Here is a 12,440-nt window from a genome sequence, read left to right on the forward strand (position 1 = left end):
TTTAAATCATTGTTAAACCTAGGATTTGACCAAGATTCAAATGGGCATAAAATTTATAAAAAAAAATCAGAAAAGTGAAAACCAAAAGCACATAGTCTTCTTATGTCACATATATAGTAAGCATTCAGATAAACAAGGTCTAGATATATTCAAATAATACAAATCATGTATCTACCCCTAACCCTGAACTCTGTCTTATGAAGTCAAGCATGATGAGAAGTGATTTTTGGTTTCAAACATGGAAATTTCAAAAACCTCCCAAAAGCTTCATTTTAGAGTGACTAAGAAGGATCCAGGCTTACCTTTTCATTTTCATGTTTTAAACTTGTTTAAATCTTGGTCAAACCTAGGATTTGACCAATATTGAAATGGGCATAAAATAAATAAAAGTAAAAAAACCAAACCACATAGTCTTCTTATGTCATATAGTAAGCATTCAAGTTCATAAACAAGGTCTAGACATATTCAAACCAGACAAATCATGTACCCCCTAACCCTAAACTCTGTCTTAATTATATATGAAGTCAAGCATGAAGAGAAGTGTGGTTTTGGGTTTCAAACATGGAAATTTCAAGAACATCCCAAAAGCTTCATTTTAGAGCGACTAAGAAGGATACATGCTTCCCTTTTCATTTTCATGTTCTATACTTGTTTAAATCTTGGTCAAACCTAGGATTTGACCAAGATTCAAATGTGCATCAAAATTCCAAAAAAAAACAGAAAAATGAAAAACCAAAGCACATGGTTTTCTTATGTCATATCGTAAGCATTCAAGTTGATAAACAAGGTCTAGATATATCCAAACCAAACAAATCATGTATGGATCTACCCCGTGTCGATCTTATGAAGTCTAGCATGAAGAAAGGTCGTTTTGGGTTTCAAACATGGAAATTTCAAGATGAACATCCCAAAAGATTCATTTTAGAGCGACTAAGAAGGATACAGGCTTCCCTTTTCATTTTCATGTTCTATACTTGTTTAAATCTTGGTCAAACCTAGGATTTGACCAAGATTCAAATGTGCTTAAAATAAAAAAATAAAAAAATAAAAACCAAAGCGCACATAGTCTTCTTATGTCATATAGTAAGCATTAAAGTTGATAAACAAGGTCTAGACATATTGAAACAAGAAAAATCATGTATCTACCCCCTAACCCTAAACTTTGTCTTATGTAGTCAAGCATGAAGAGAAGTGGTTTTGGGTTTCAAACATGGAAATTTCAAAAACCTCCCAAAAACTTCATTTTAGAGTGACTAAGAAGAATACATGCTTCCCTTTTCATTTTCATGTTTTAAACTTGTTTAAATCTTGGTCAAACCTAGGATTTGACCAAGATACAAATTGGCACAAAAAAAATAAAAAATAAAAGCACATATAGTCTTCTTATGTCATATCGTAAGCATTCAAGTTGATAAACATGGCCTAGATATATATATCCAAACCAAACAAATCATGTATGGATCTATACCCCTGTCGATCTTATGAAGTCTAGCATGAAGAAAGGTCGTTTTGGGTTTCAAACATGGAAATTTCAAGAACATCCCAAAAGCTTCATTTTAGAGCGACTAAGAAGGATACATGCTTCGCTTTTCATTTTCATGTTCTATACTTGTTTAAATCTTGGTCAAACCTAGGATTTGACCAAAGATTCAAATGTGCATCAAAATTCCAAAAAAAAATCAGAAAAATGAAAAACCAAAGCACATGGTTTTCTTATGTCATATCGTAAGCATTCAAGTTGATAAACAAGGTCTAGATATATCCAAACCATACAAATCATGTATCGATCTACCCCCTGTCGATCTTGTGAAGTCTAGCATGAAGAAAGGTCGTTTTCGGTTTTAAACATGGAAATTTCAAGAACATCCCAAAAGCTTCATTTTAGAGCGACTAAGAAGGATACAGGCTTCCCTTTTCATTTTCATGTTCTATACTTGTTTAAATCTTGGTCAAACCTAGGATTTGACCAAGATTCAAATGTGCATAAAATAAAATAAAATAGAAAAATGAAAAACCAAAGCGCACATAGTCTTCTTTTGTCATATAGTACGCATTAAAGTTGATAAACAAGGTCTAGACATATTCAAACAAGAAAAATCATGTATCTACCCTCTAACCCTAAACTTTGTCTTATGTAGTCAAGCATGAAGAGAAGTGGTTTTGGGTTTCAAACATGGAAATTTCAAAAACCTCCCAAAAACTTCATTTTAGAGTGACTAAGAAGGATACATGCTTCCCTTTTCATTTTCATGTTTTAAACTTGTTTAAATCTTGGTCAAACCTAGGATTTGACCAAGATACAAATGGGCACAAAAAAAATAAAAAATAAAAGCACATAGTGTTCTTATGTCATATCGTAAGCATTCAAGTTGATAAACATGGTCTAGATATATATATATCCAAACCAAACAAATCATGTATGGATCTATACCCCTGTCGATCTTATGAAGTCTAGCATGAAGAAAGGTCGTTTTGGGTTTCAAACATGGAAATTTCAAGATGAACATCCCAAAAGATTCATTTTAGAGCGACTAAGAAGGATACAGGCTTACCTTTTCATTTTCATATTCTATACTTGTTTAAATCTTGGTCAAACCTAGGATTTGACCAAGATTCAAATGTGCATAAAAAAATAGAAAAATGAAAAACCAAAGCGCACATACTCTTCTTATGTCATATAGTAAGCATTAAAGTTGATAAACAAGGTCTAGACATATTCAAACAAGAAAAATCATGTATCTACCCCCTAACTCTAAACTTTGTCTTATGTAGTCAAGCATGAAGAGAAGTGGTTTTGGGTTTCAAATATGGAAATTTCAAAAACCTATCAAAAGCTTCATTTTAGAGTGACTGACTAACAAGGATCCATGCTTACCTTTTCATTTTCATATTTTAAATTAACTTGTTTAAATCTTGGTCAAGCCTAGGATTTGACCAAGATTTAAATGGGCATAAAATTTAAAAAAAATCAGAAAAATGAAAAACCTCCCAAAAGCTTCATTTTAATTAGACTGACTGGTTAATTAAGAAGGATCCAAACTTAATTACCTTTTCATTTTCACATGTTAAACTTGTTTAAATCTTGCACAAACCTAGGATTTGACCAAGATTCAAATGGGCACAAAAGTTCAGACAAAAAAATCAAAAGAAGGAAAAACCAAACCACATAGCCTTCTTATGTCATATAGTAAGCATTCAAGTTGATAAACAAGTTTTAGACATATTCAAGCCAGACAAATCATGTATCTACCCCCTAACCCTAAACTCGGTCTTATGAAGTCTAGCATGAAGAGAAGTTGTTTTGGGTTTCAAACGTTTAAGCCAAAAGCCCCATTTCAAATATTTCAAACTTATTCAAATTTGGTTCAAATTTGAAAGACATACAAGTTATAGCACACATAGTGCATACATGTTCACACATACTGCACTAGACACTAACCCTATAGTTTGAGGCCATTGGATGAGGTCGAACATATTCTTGGATTAGAAATGGGGTTGTTCGAACCCCGTAGTTGGATTTTTTTGAACCTTGATTTGTAGAACTGGGCAAAACCCTAGTTTAACCTATTTAATTATAGATTCGTAGGTCGATTTTCTACCTTTTTATTATTACTATGCAGCACATGTGTGTTTGCCCATCGAGTCGAGTGAAACTCGGAGGAAGAGGGATCACTCGGAAGGAGAGAAGAAGGGAGAGAATTATGGTGACTCCCCTTTTTCGGGTGATGATGTTGACTGTTGTGCAGGGTTTGTCAGTGAGCAGGAGGTGCGAGCGAGCGAGTCGAGCGAGGCCAAGAATGGGAGAGATTTTTTGTGTGAGAGGGACAACCGAAGGATCCAGAAGGACCCACAGACTCCCAATACGCATCCTGATTCCTGATGCGTCTTCTCTTGACAAAGAAAATGGCTGGGAGTTTGCGTACCTATTGCACGTGACTTGTGCTCACTGACGTGTGGGACCTCATGCATGGGCACCACACGTAAGTGACAGACCTGTTGGTGTAAAAACTCGGTTGATTATTATAGTGCATTAGAACAAAGTTTCCTATGGATTCAAGGGTAGGAAATCCAAGTTAACTCATTTACATGACATTATTTTTTCCATGAAGCAAAGTTAACACACCTATCAATTGGTACATTTTGGAGTGACTAAGAAGGATCCATGCTTACTTATTCGTTTTCACGTGTAAAACTTGTCTAAATCTTGGTCAAACCAAATTGGCAGAAAATTCAAAAGAAAAACAGAAAAATGAAAAACCAAAGCACATAGTCTTATATGTCATATAGTAAGCATTAATGTTGATAAACATTGTCTAGACATATTCAAACCATACAAATCATGTATCTACCCCCTAACCCCTAAACTGTGTCTTATGAAGTCAAGCATGAAGAAAAGTGGTTTTGGGTTTCAAACATGGAAATTTCAAAAACCTCCCAAAAACTTCATTTTAGAGTGACTAAGAAGGATACATGCTTCCCTTTTCATTTTCATGTTTTAAACTTGTTTAAATCTTGGTCAAACCTAGGATTTGACCAAGATACAAATGGCCGCAAAAAAAATAGAAAAAAATAAAAAACAAAAGCACATAGTCTTCTTATGTTATATCGTAAGCATTCAAGTTGATAAACAAGGTCTAGATATATCCAAACCAGACAAATCATGTATCGATCTACCCCATGTCGATCTTATGAAGTCTAGCATGAAGAAAGGTCATTTTGGGTTTCAAACATGGAAATTTCAAGAACATCCCAAAAGCTTCATTTTAGAGCGACTAAGAAGGATACATGCTTCGCTTTTCATTTTCATGTTCTATACTTGTTTAAATCTTGGTCAAACCTAGGATTTGACCAAAGATTCAAATGTGCATCAAAATTCCAAAAAAAAAATTAGAAAAATGAAAAACCAAAGCACATGGTTTTCTTATGTCATATCGTAAGCATTCAAGTTGATAAACAAGGTCTAGATATATCCAAACCAGACAAATCATGTATCGATCTAACCCCTGTCGATCTTATGAAGTCTAGCATGAAGAAAAGTCGTTTTGGGTTTCAAACATGGTAATTTCAATAACATCCCAAAAGCTTTATTTTAGAGCGACTAAGAAGGATACAGGCTTCCCTTTTCATTTTCATGTTCTATACTTGTTTAAATCTTGGTCAAACCTAGGATTTGACCAAGAATCAAATGTGCATAAAATAGAAAAAAATAGAAAAATGAAAAACCAAAGCGCACATAGTCTTCTTATGTCATATAGTAAGCATTAAAGTTGATAAACAAGGTCTAGACATATTCAAACAAGAAAAATCATGTATCTACCCCCTAACCCTAAACTTTGTCTTATGTAGTCAAGCATGAAGAGAAGTGGTTTTGGGTTTCAAACATGGAAATTTCAAAAACCTCCCAAAAACTTCATTTTAGAGTGACTAAGAAGGATACATGCTTCCCTTTTCATTTTCATGTTTTAAACTTGTTTAAATCTTGGTCAAACCTAGGATTTGACAAAGATACAAATGGGCACAAAAAAAATAAAAAATAAAAGCACATAGTGTTCTTATGTCATATCGTAAGCATTCAAGTTGATAAACATGGTCTAGATATATATATCCAAACCAAACAAATCATGTATGGATCTATACCCCTGTCGATCTTATGAAGTATAGCATGAAGCAAGGTCGTTTTGGGTTTCAAACATGGAAATTTCAAGATGAACATCCCAAAAGATTCATTTTAGAGCGACTAAGAAGGATACAGGCTTCCCTTTTCATTTTCATGTTCTATACTTGTTTAAATCTTGGTCAAACCTAGGATTTGACCAAGATTCAAATGTGCATAAAATAAAATAAAATAAAAAATTAAAAACCAAAGCGCACATAGTCTTCTTATGTCATATAGTAAGCATTAAAGTTGATAAACAAGGTTTAGACATATTCAAGCCAGACAAATCATGTATCTACCCCCTAACCCTAAACTCGGTCTTATGAAGTCTAGCATGAAGAGAAGTTGTTTTGGGTTTCAAACGTTTAAGCCAAAAGCCCCATTTCAAATATTTCAAACTTATTCAAATTTGGTTCAAATTTGAAAGACATACAAGTTATAGCACACATAGTGCATACATGTTCACACATACTGCACTAGACGCTAACCCTATAGTTTGAGGCCATTGGATAAGGTCGAAAAAATTCTTGGATTAGAAATGGGGTTGTTCGAACCCCGTAGTTGGATTTTTTTGAACCTTGATTTGTAGAACTGGGCAAAAACCTAGTTTAACCTATTTAATTATAGATTCGTAGGTCGATTTTCTACCTTTTTATTATTACTATGCAGCACATGTGTGTTTGCCCGTCGAGTGAAACTCGGAGGAAGAGGGATCACTCGGAAGGAGAGAAGAAGGGAGAGAATTATGGTGACTCCCCTTTTTCGGGTGATGATGTTGACTGTTGTGCAGGGTTTGTCAGTGAGCAAGGAGGTGCGAGCGAGCGAGCGAGCGAGTCGAGCGAGGCCGAGAATGAGAGAGATTATTTTTTGTGTGAGAGGGACAACCAAAGGATCCAGAAGGACCCACAGACTCCCAATACGCATCCTGATTCCTGATGCATCTTCTCTTGACAAAGAAAATGGCTGGGAGTTTGCCTACGTACAACACGTCACTTGTGCTCACTGACGTGTGGGACCTCATGCATGGGCACCACACGTAAGTGACAGACCTGTTGGTGTAAAAACTCGGTTGATTATTATAGTGCATTAGAACAAAGTTTCCAATGGATTCAAGGGTAGGAAATCCAAGTTAACTCATTTACATGACATTATTTTTTCCATGAAGCAAAGTTAACACACCTATCAATTGGTACATTTTGGAGTGACTAAGAAGGATCCATGCTTACTTATTCGTTTTCACGTGTAAAACTTGTCTAAATCTTGGTCAAACCAAATTTGCAGAAAATTCAAAAGAAAAACAGAAAAATGAAAAACCAAAGCACATAGTCTTCTTATGTCATATAGTAAGCATTAAAGTTGATAAACAAGGTCTAGACATATTCAAACAAGAAAAATCATGTATGTACCCCCTAACCCTAAACTTTGTCTTATGTAGTCAAGCATGAAGAGTAGTGGTTTTGGGTTTCAAACATGGAAATTTCAAAAACCTCCCAAAAACTTCATTTTAGAGTGACTAAGAAGGATACATGCTTCCCTTTTCATTTTCATGTTTTAAACTTGTTTAAATCTTGGTCAAACCTAGGATTTGACCAAGATACAAATGGCTGCAAAAAAAATAAAAAACAAAAGCACATAGTCTTCTTATGTTATATCGTAAGCATTCAAGTTGATAAACAAGGTCTAGATATATCCAAACTAGACAAATCATGTATCGATCTACCCCCTGTCGATCTTACGAAGTCTAGCATGAAGAAAGGTCATTTTGGGTTTCAAACATGAAAATTTCAAGAACATCCCAAAACCTTCATTTTAGAGCGACTAAGAAGGATACATGCTTCGCTTTTCATTTTCATGTTCTATACTTGTTTAAATCTTGGTCAAACCTAGGATTTGACCAAGATTCAAATGTGCATCAAAATTCCAAAAAAAATCAGAAAAATGAAAAACCAAAGCACATGGTTTTCTTATGTTATATCGTAAGCATTCAAGTTGATAAACAAGGTATAGATATATCCAAACCAGACAAATCATGTATCGATCTACCCCCTGTCGGTCTTATGAAGTCTAGCATGAAGAAAGGTCGTTTTGGGTTTAAAACATAGAAATTTCAAGAACATCCCAAAAGCTTCATTTTAGAGCGACTAAGAAGGATACAGGCTTACCTTTCCATTTTCATGTTTTAAACTTGTTTAAATCTTGGTCAAATCTAGGACTTGACCAAGATTCAAATAGGCATAAAATAAAAAAATAGAAAAATGAAAAACCAAAGCGCACATAGTCTTCTTATGTCATATATATATAGTAAGCATTAAAGTTGGTAATTAAACAAGGTCTAGACATATTCAAACTAGACAAATCATGTATCTACCCCCTAACCCCTAAACTCTGTCTTATGAAGTCAAGCATGAAGAGAGAAGTGGTTTTGGGTTTCAAACATGGAAATTTCAAAAACCTCCCAAAAACTTCATTTTAGGGTGACTAAGAAGGATACAGGCTTCCCTTTTCATTTTCATGTTCTATACTTGTTTAAATCTTGGTCAAACCTAGGATTTGACCAAGATTCAAATGTGCATTGATACGCGTACAACACGCGTCCGTTGGGAACCCCAAGAGGAAGGTGTGATGCGTATAGCGGCAAGTTTTCCCTCAGTATGAAACCAAGGTTTATCGAACCAGTAGGAGCCAAGAAGCACGTTGAAGGTTGATGGCGGCGGGATGTAGTGCGGCGCAACACCAGAGATTCCGGCGCCAACGTGGAACCTGCACAACACAACCAAAGTACTTTGCCCCAACGAAACAGTGAGGTTGTCAATCTCACCGGCTTGCTGTAACAAAGGATTAGATGTATAGTGTGGATGATGATTGTTTGCGTAAAACAAAGAGAACAGATTGCGAAGAGATTGTATTTCAGTATAGAGAATTGGACCGGGGTCCACAGTTCACTAGAGGTGTCTCTCCCATAAGATAAACAGCATGTTGGGTGAACAAATTACAGTTGGGCAATTGACAAATAAAGAGGGCATGACCATGCACATACATATTATGATGAGTACTGTGAGATTTAATTGGGCATTACGACAAAGTACATAGACCGCTATCCAGCATGCATCTATGCCTAAAAAGTCCACCTTCAGGTTATCATCCGAACCCCCTCCAGTATTAAGTTGCTAACAATAGACAATTGCATTAAGTATTGCGCGTAATGTAATCAGTGACTATATCCTTGAACATAGCACCAATGTTTTATCCCTAGTGGCAACAGCACATCCATAATCTTAGAGATTTCTGTCACTTCCCCAGATTCACGGAGACATGAACCCACTATCGAGCATAAATACTCCCTCTTGGAGTTACTAGCATCAACTTGGCCAGAGCATCTACTAATAACGGAGAGCATGCAAGATCATAAACAACACATAGACATAACTTTGATAATCAACATAACAAGTATTCTCTATTCATCGGATCCCAACAAACGCAACATATAGAATTACAGATAGATGATCTTGATCATGTTAGGCAGCTCACAAGACCCGACAATGAAGCACAATGGGGAGAAGACAACCATCTAGCTACAGCTATGGACCCATAGTCCAGGGGTAGACTACTCACACATCACTCCGGAGGCGACCATGGCGGTGTAGAGTCCTCCGGGAGATGAATCCCCTCTCCGGCAGGGTGCCGGAGGCGATCTCCTGAATCCCCCGAGATGGGATTGGCGGCGGCGGCGTCTCAGTAAGGTTTTCCGTATCGTGGCTCTCGGTACTGGGGGTTTCGCGACGGAGGCTTTAAGTAGGCGGAAGGGCAAGTCAGGAGGCGGCACGAGGGGCCCACACCATAGGGCCGAGCGGCTAGGGCAGGGGCCGCGCCGCCCTAGGGTTTGGCCACCTCGTGGCCCCACTTCGTCTCCTCTTCGGTCTTCTGGAAGCTTCGTGGCAAAATAGGACCCTGGGCGTTGATTTCGTCCAATTTCGAGAATATTTCGTTACTAGGATTTCTGAAACCAAAAACAGCAGAAAACAAGAATCGGCACTTCGGCATCTTGTTAATAGGTTAGTTCCAGAAAATGCACGAATATGACATAAAGTGTGCATAAAACATGTAGATAACATCAATAATGTGGCATGGAACATAAGAAATTATCGATACGTTGGAGACGTATCAGCATCCCCAAGCTTAGTTCTGCTCGTCCCGAGCAGGTAAAACGATAACAAAGATAATTTCTGGAGTGACATGCCATCATAACCTTGATCATACTATTTGTAAAGCATATGTAGCGAATGCAGCGATCAAAACAATGTATATGACATGAGTAAACAAGTGAATCATATAGCAAAGACTTTTCATGAATAGCACTTCAAGACAAGCATCAATAAGTCTTGCATAAGAGTTGACTCATAAAGCAATAATTCAAAGTAAAGGCATTGAAGCAACACAAAGGAAGATTAAGTTTCAGCGGTTGCTTTCAACTTATAACATGTATATCTCATGGATAATTGTCAACATAGAGTAATATAATAAGTGCAATATGCAAGTATGTAGGAATCAATGCACAGTTTACACAAGTGTTTGCTTCTTGAGCTGGAGAGAAATAGGTGAACTGACTCAACATAAAAGTAAAAGAATGGTCCTCCATAGAGGAAAAGCATCGATTGCTATATTTGTGCTAGAGCTTTGATTTTGAAAACATGAAACAATTTTGTCAACGGTAGTAATAAAGCATATGTATCATGTAAATTATATCTTACAAGTTGCAAGCCTCATGCATAGTATACTAATAGTGCCTGCACCTTGTCCTAATTAGCTTGGACTACCGGATCATCACAATGCACATGTTTTAACCAAGTGTCACAAAGGGGTACCTCTATGCCGCCTGTACAAAGGTCTAAGGAGAAAGCTCACATTGGATTTCTCGCTATTGATTATTCTCAACTTAGACATCCATACCGGGACAACATAGACAACAGATAATGGACTCCTCTTTTATGCATAAGCATGTAACAACAATTAATAATTTTCTCATATGAGATTGAGGATTTTGTCCAAAACTGAAACTTCCACCATGGATCATGGCTTCAGTTAGCGGCCCAATGTTCTTCTCTAACAATATGCATGCTTAACCATAAGGTGGTAGATCACTCTTGCTTCAGACAAGACGAACATGCATAGCAACTCACATGATATTCAACAAAGAATAGTTGATGGCGTCCCCAGAAACATGGTTATCGCACAACAAGAAACTTAATAAGAGATAAAGTGCATAAGTACATATTCAATACCACAATAGTTTTTAAGCTATTTGTCCCATGAGCTATATATTGTAAGGTGAATGATGGAATTTTAAAGGTAGCACTCAAGCAATTTACTTTGGAATGATGGAGAAATACCATGTAGTAGGTAGGTATGGTGGACACAAATGGCATAGTGGTTGGCTCAAGTATTTTGGATGCATGAGAAGTATTCCCTCTCGATACAAGGTTTAGGCTAGCAAGGCTATTTGAAACAAACACAAGGATGAACCGGTGCAGCAAAACTCACATAAAAGACACATTGTAAACATTATAAGACTCTACACCGTCTTCCTTGTTGTTCAAACTCAATACTAGAAATTATCTAGACCTTAGAGAGACCAAATATGCAAACCAAATTTGAGCATGCTCTATGTATTTCTTCATTAATGGGTGCAAAGTATATGATGCAAGAGCTTAAACATGAGCACAACAATTGCCAAGTATCACATTACCCAAGACATTATAGCAATTACTACATGTATCATTTTCCAATTCCAACCATATAACAATTTAACGAAGAAGAAATTTCGCCATGAATACTATGAGTAGAGCCTAAGGACATACTTGTCCATATGCTACAGCGGAGCGTGTCTCTCTCCCATAAAGTGAATGCTAGGATCCATTTTATTCAAACAAAACAAAAACAAAAACAAACCGACGCTCCAAGCAAAGCACATAAGATGTGACGGAATAAAAATATAGTTTCAGGGGAGGAACCTGATAATGTTGTCGATGAAGAAGGGGATGCCTTGGGCATCCCCAAGCTTAGATGCTTGAGTCTTCTTGATATATGCAGGGATGAACCACCGGGGCATCCCCAAGCTTAGAGCTTTCACTCTCCTTGATCATGTTGCATCATACTCCTCTCTTGATCCTTGAAAACTTCCTCCACACCAAACTCGAAACAACTCATTAGAGGGTTAGTGCACAATAAAAATTAACATGTTCAGAGGTGACATAATCATTCTTAACACTTCTGGACATTGCATAAAGCTACTGGATATTAATGGATCAAAGAAATTCATCCAACATAGCAAAAGAGGCAATACGAAATAAAAGGCAGAATCTGTCAAAACAGAACAGTTCGTAAAGACGAATTTTAAAATGGCACCAGACTTGCTCAAATGAAAATGCCCAAATTGAAAGTTGCGTACATATCTGAGGATCACGCACGTAAATTGGCATATTTTTCTGAGCTACCTACAGGGAGGCAGGTCGGAATTCGTGACAGCAAAGAAATCTGAAACTGCGCAGTAATCCAAATCTAGTATGAACTTTTCTATCAAAGACTTTACTTGGCACAACAAAACACAAAACTAAGATAAGGAGAGGTTGCTACAGTAGTAAACAACTTCCAAGACACAAAATAAAAACAAAGTACTATAGGTAAAAACATGGGTTGTCTCCCATAAGTGCTTTTCTTTAACGCCTTTCAGCTAGGCGCAGAAAGTGTGTATCAAGTGTTATCAAGAGACGAAGCATCAACATCATAA

Source organism: Lolium perenne, chromosome 1 (genome assembly GCF_019359855.2).
Source record: "Lolium perenne isolate Kyuss_39 chromosome 1, Kyuss_2.0, whole genome shotgun sequence".
Taxonomy (NCBI): Eukaryota; Viridiplantae; Streptophyta; class Magnoliopsida; order Poales; family Poaceae; genus Lolium; species Lolium perenne.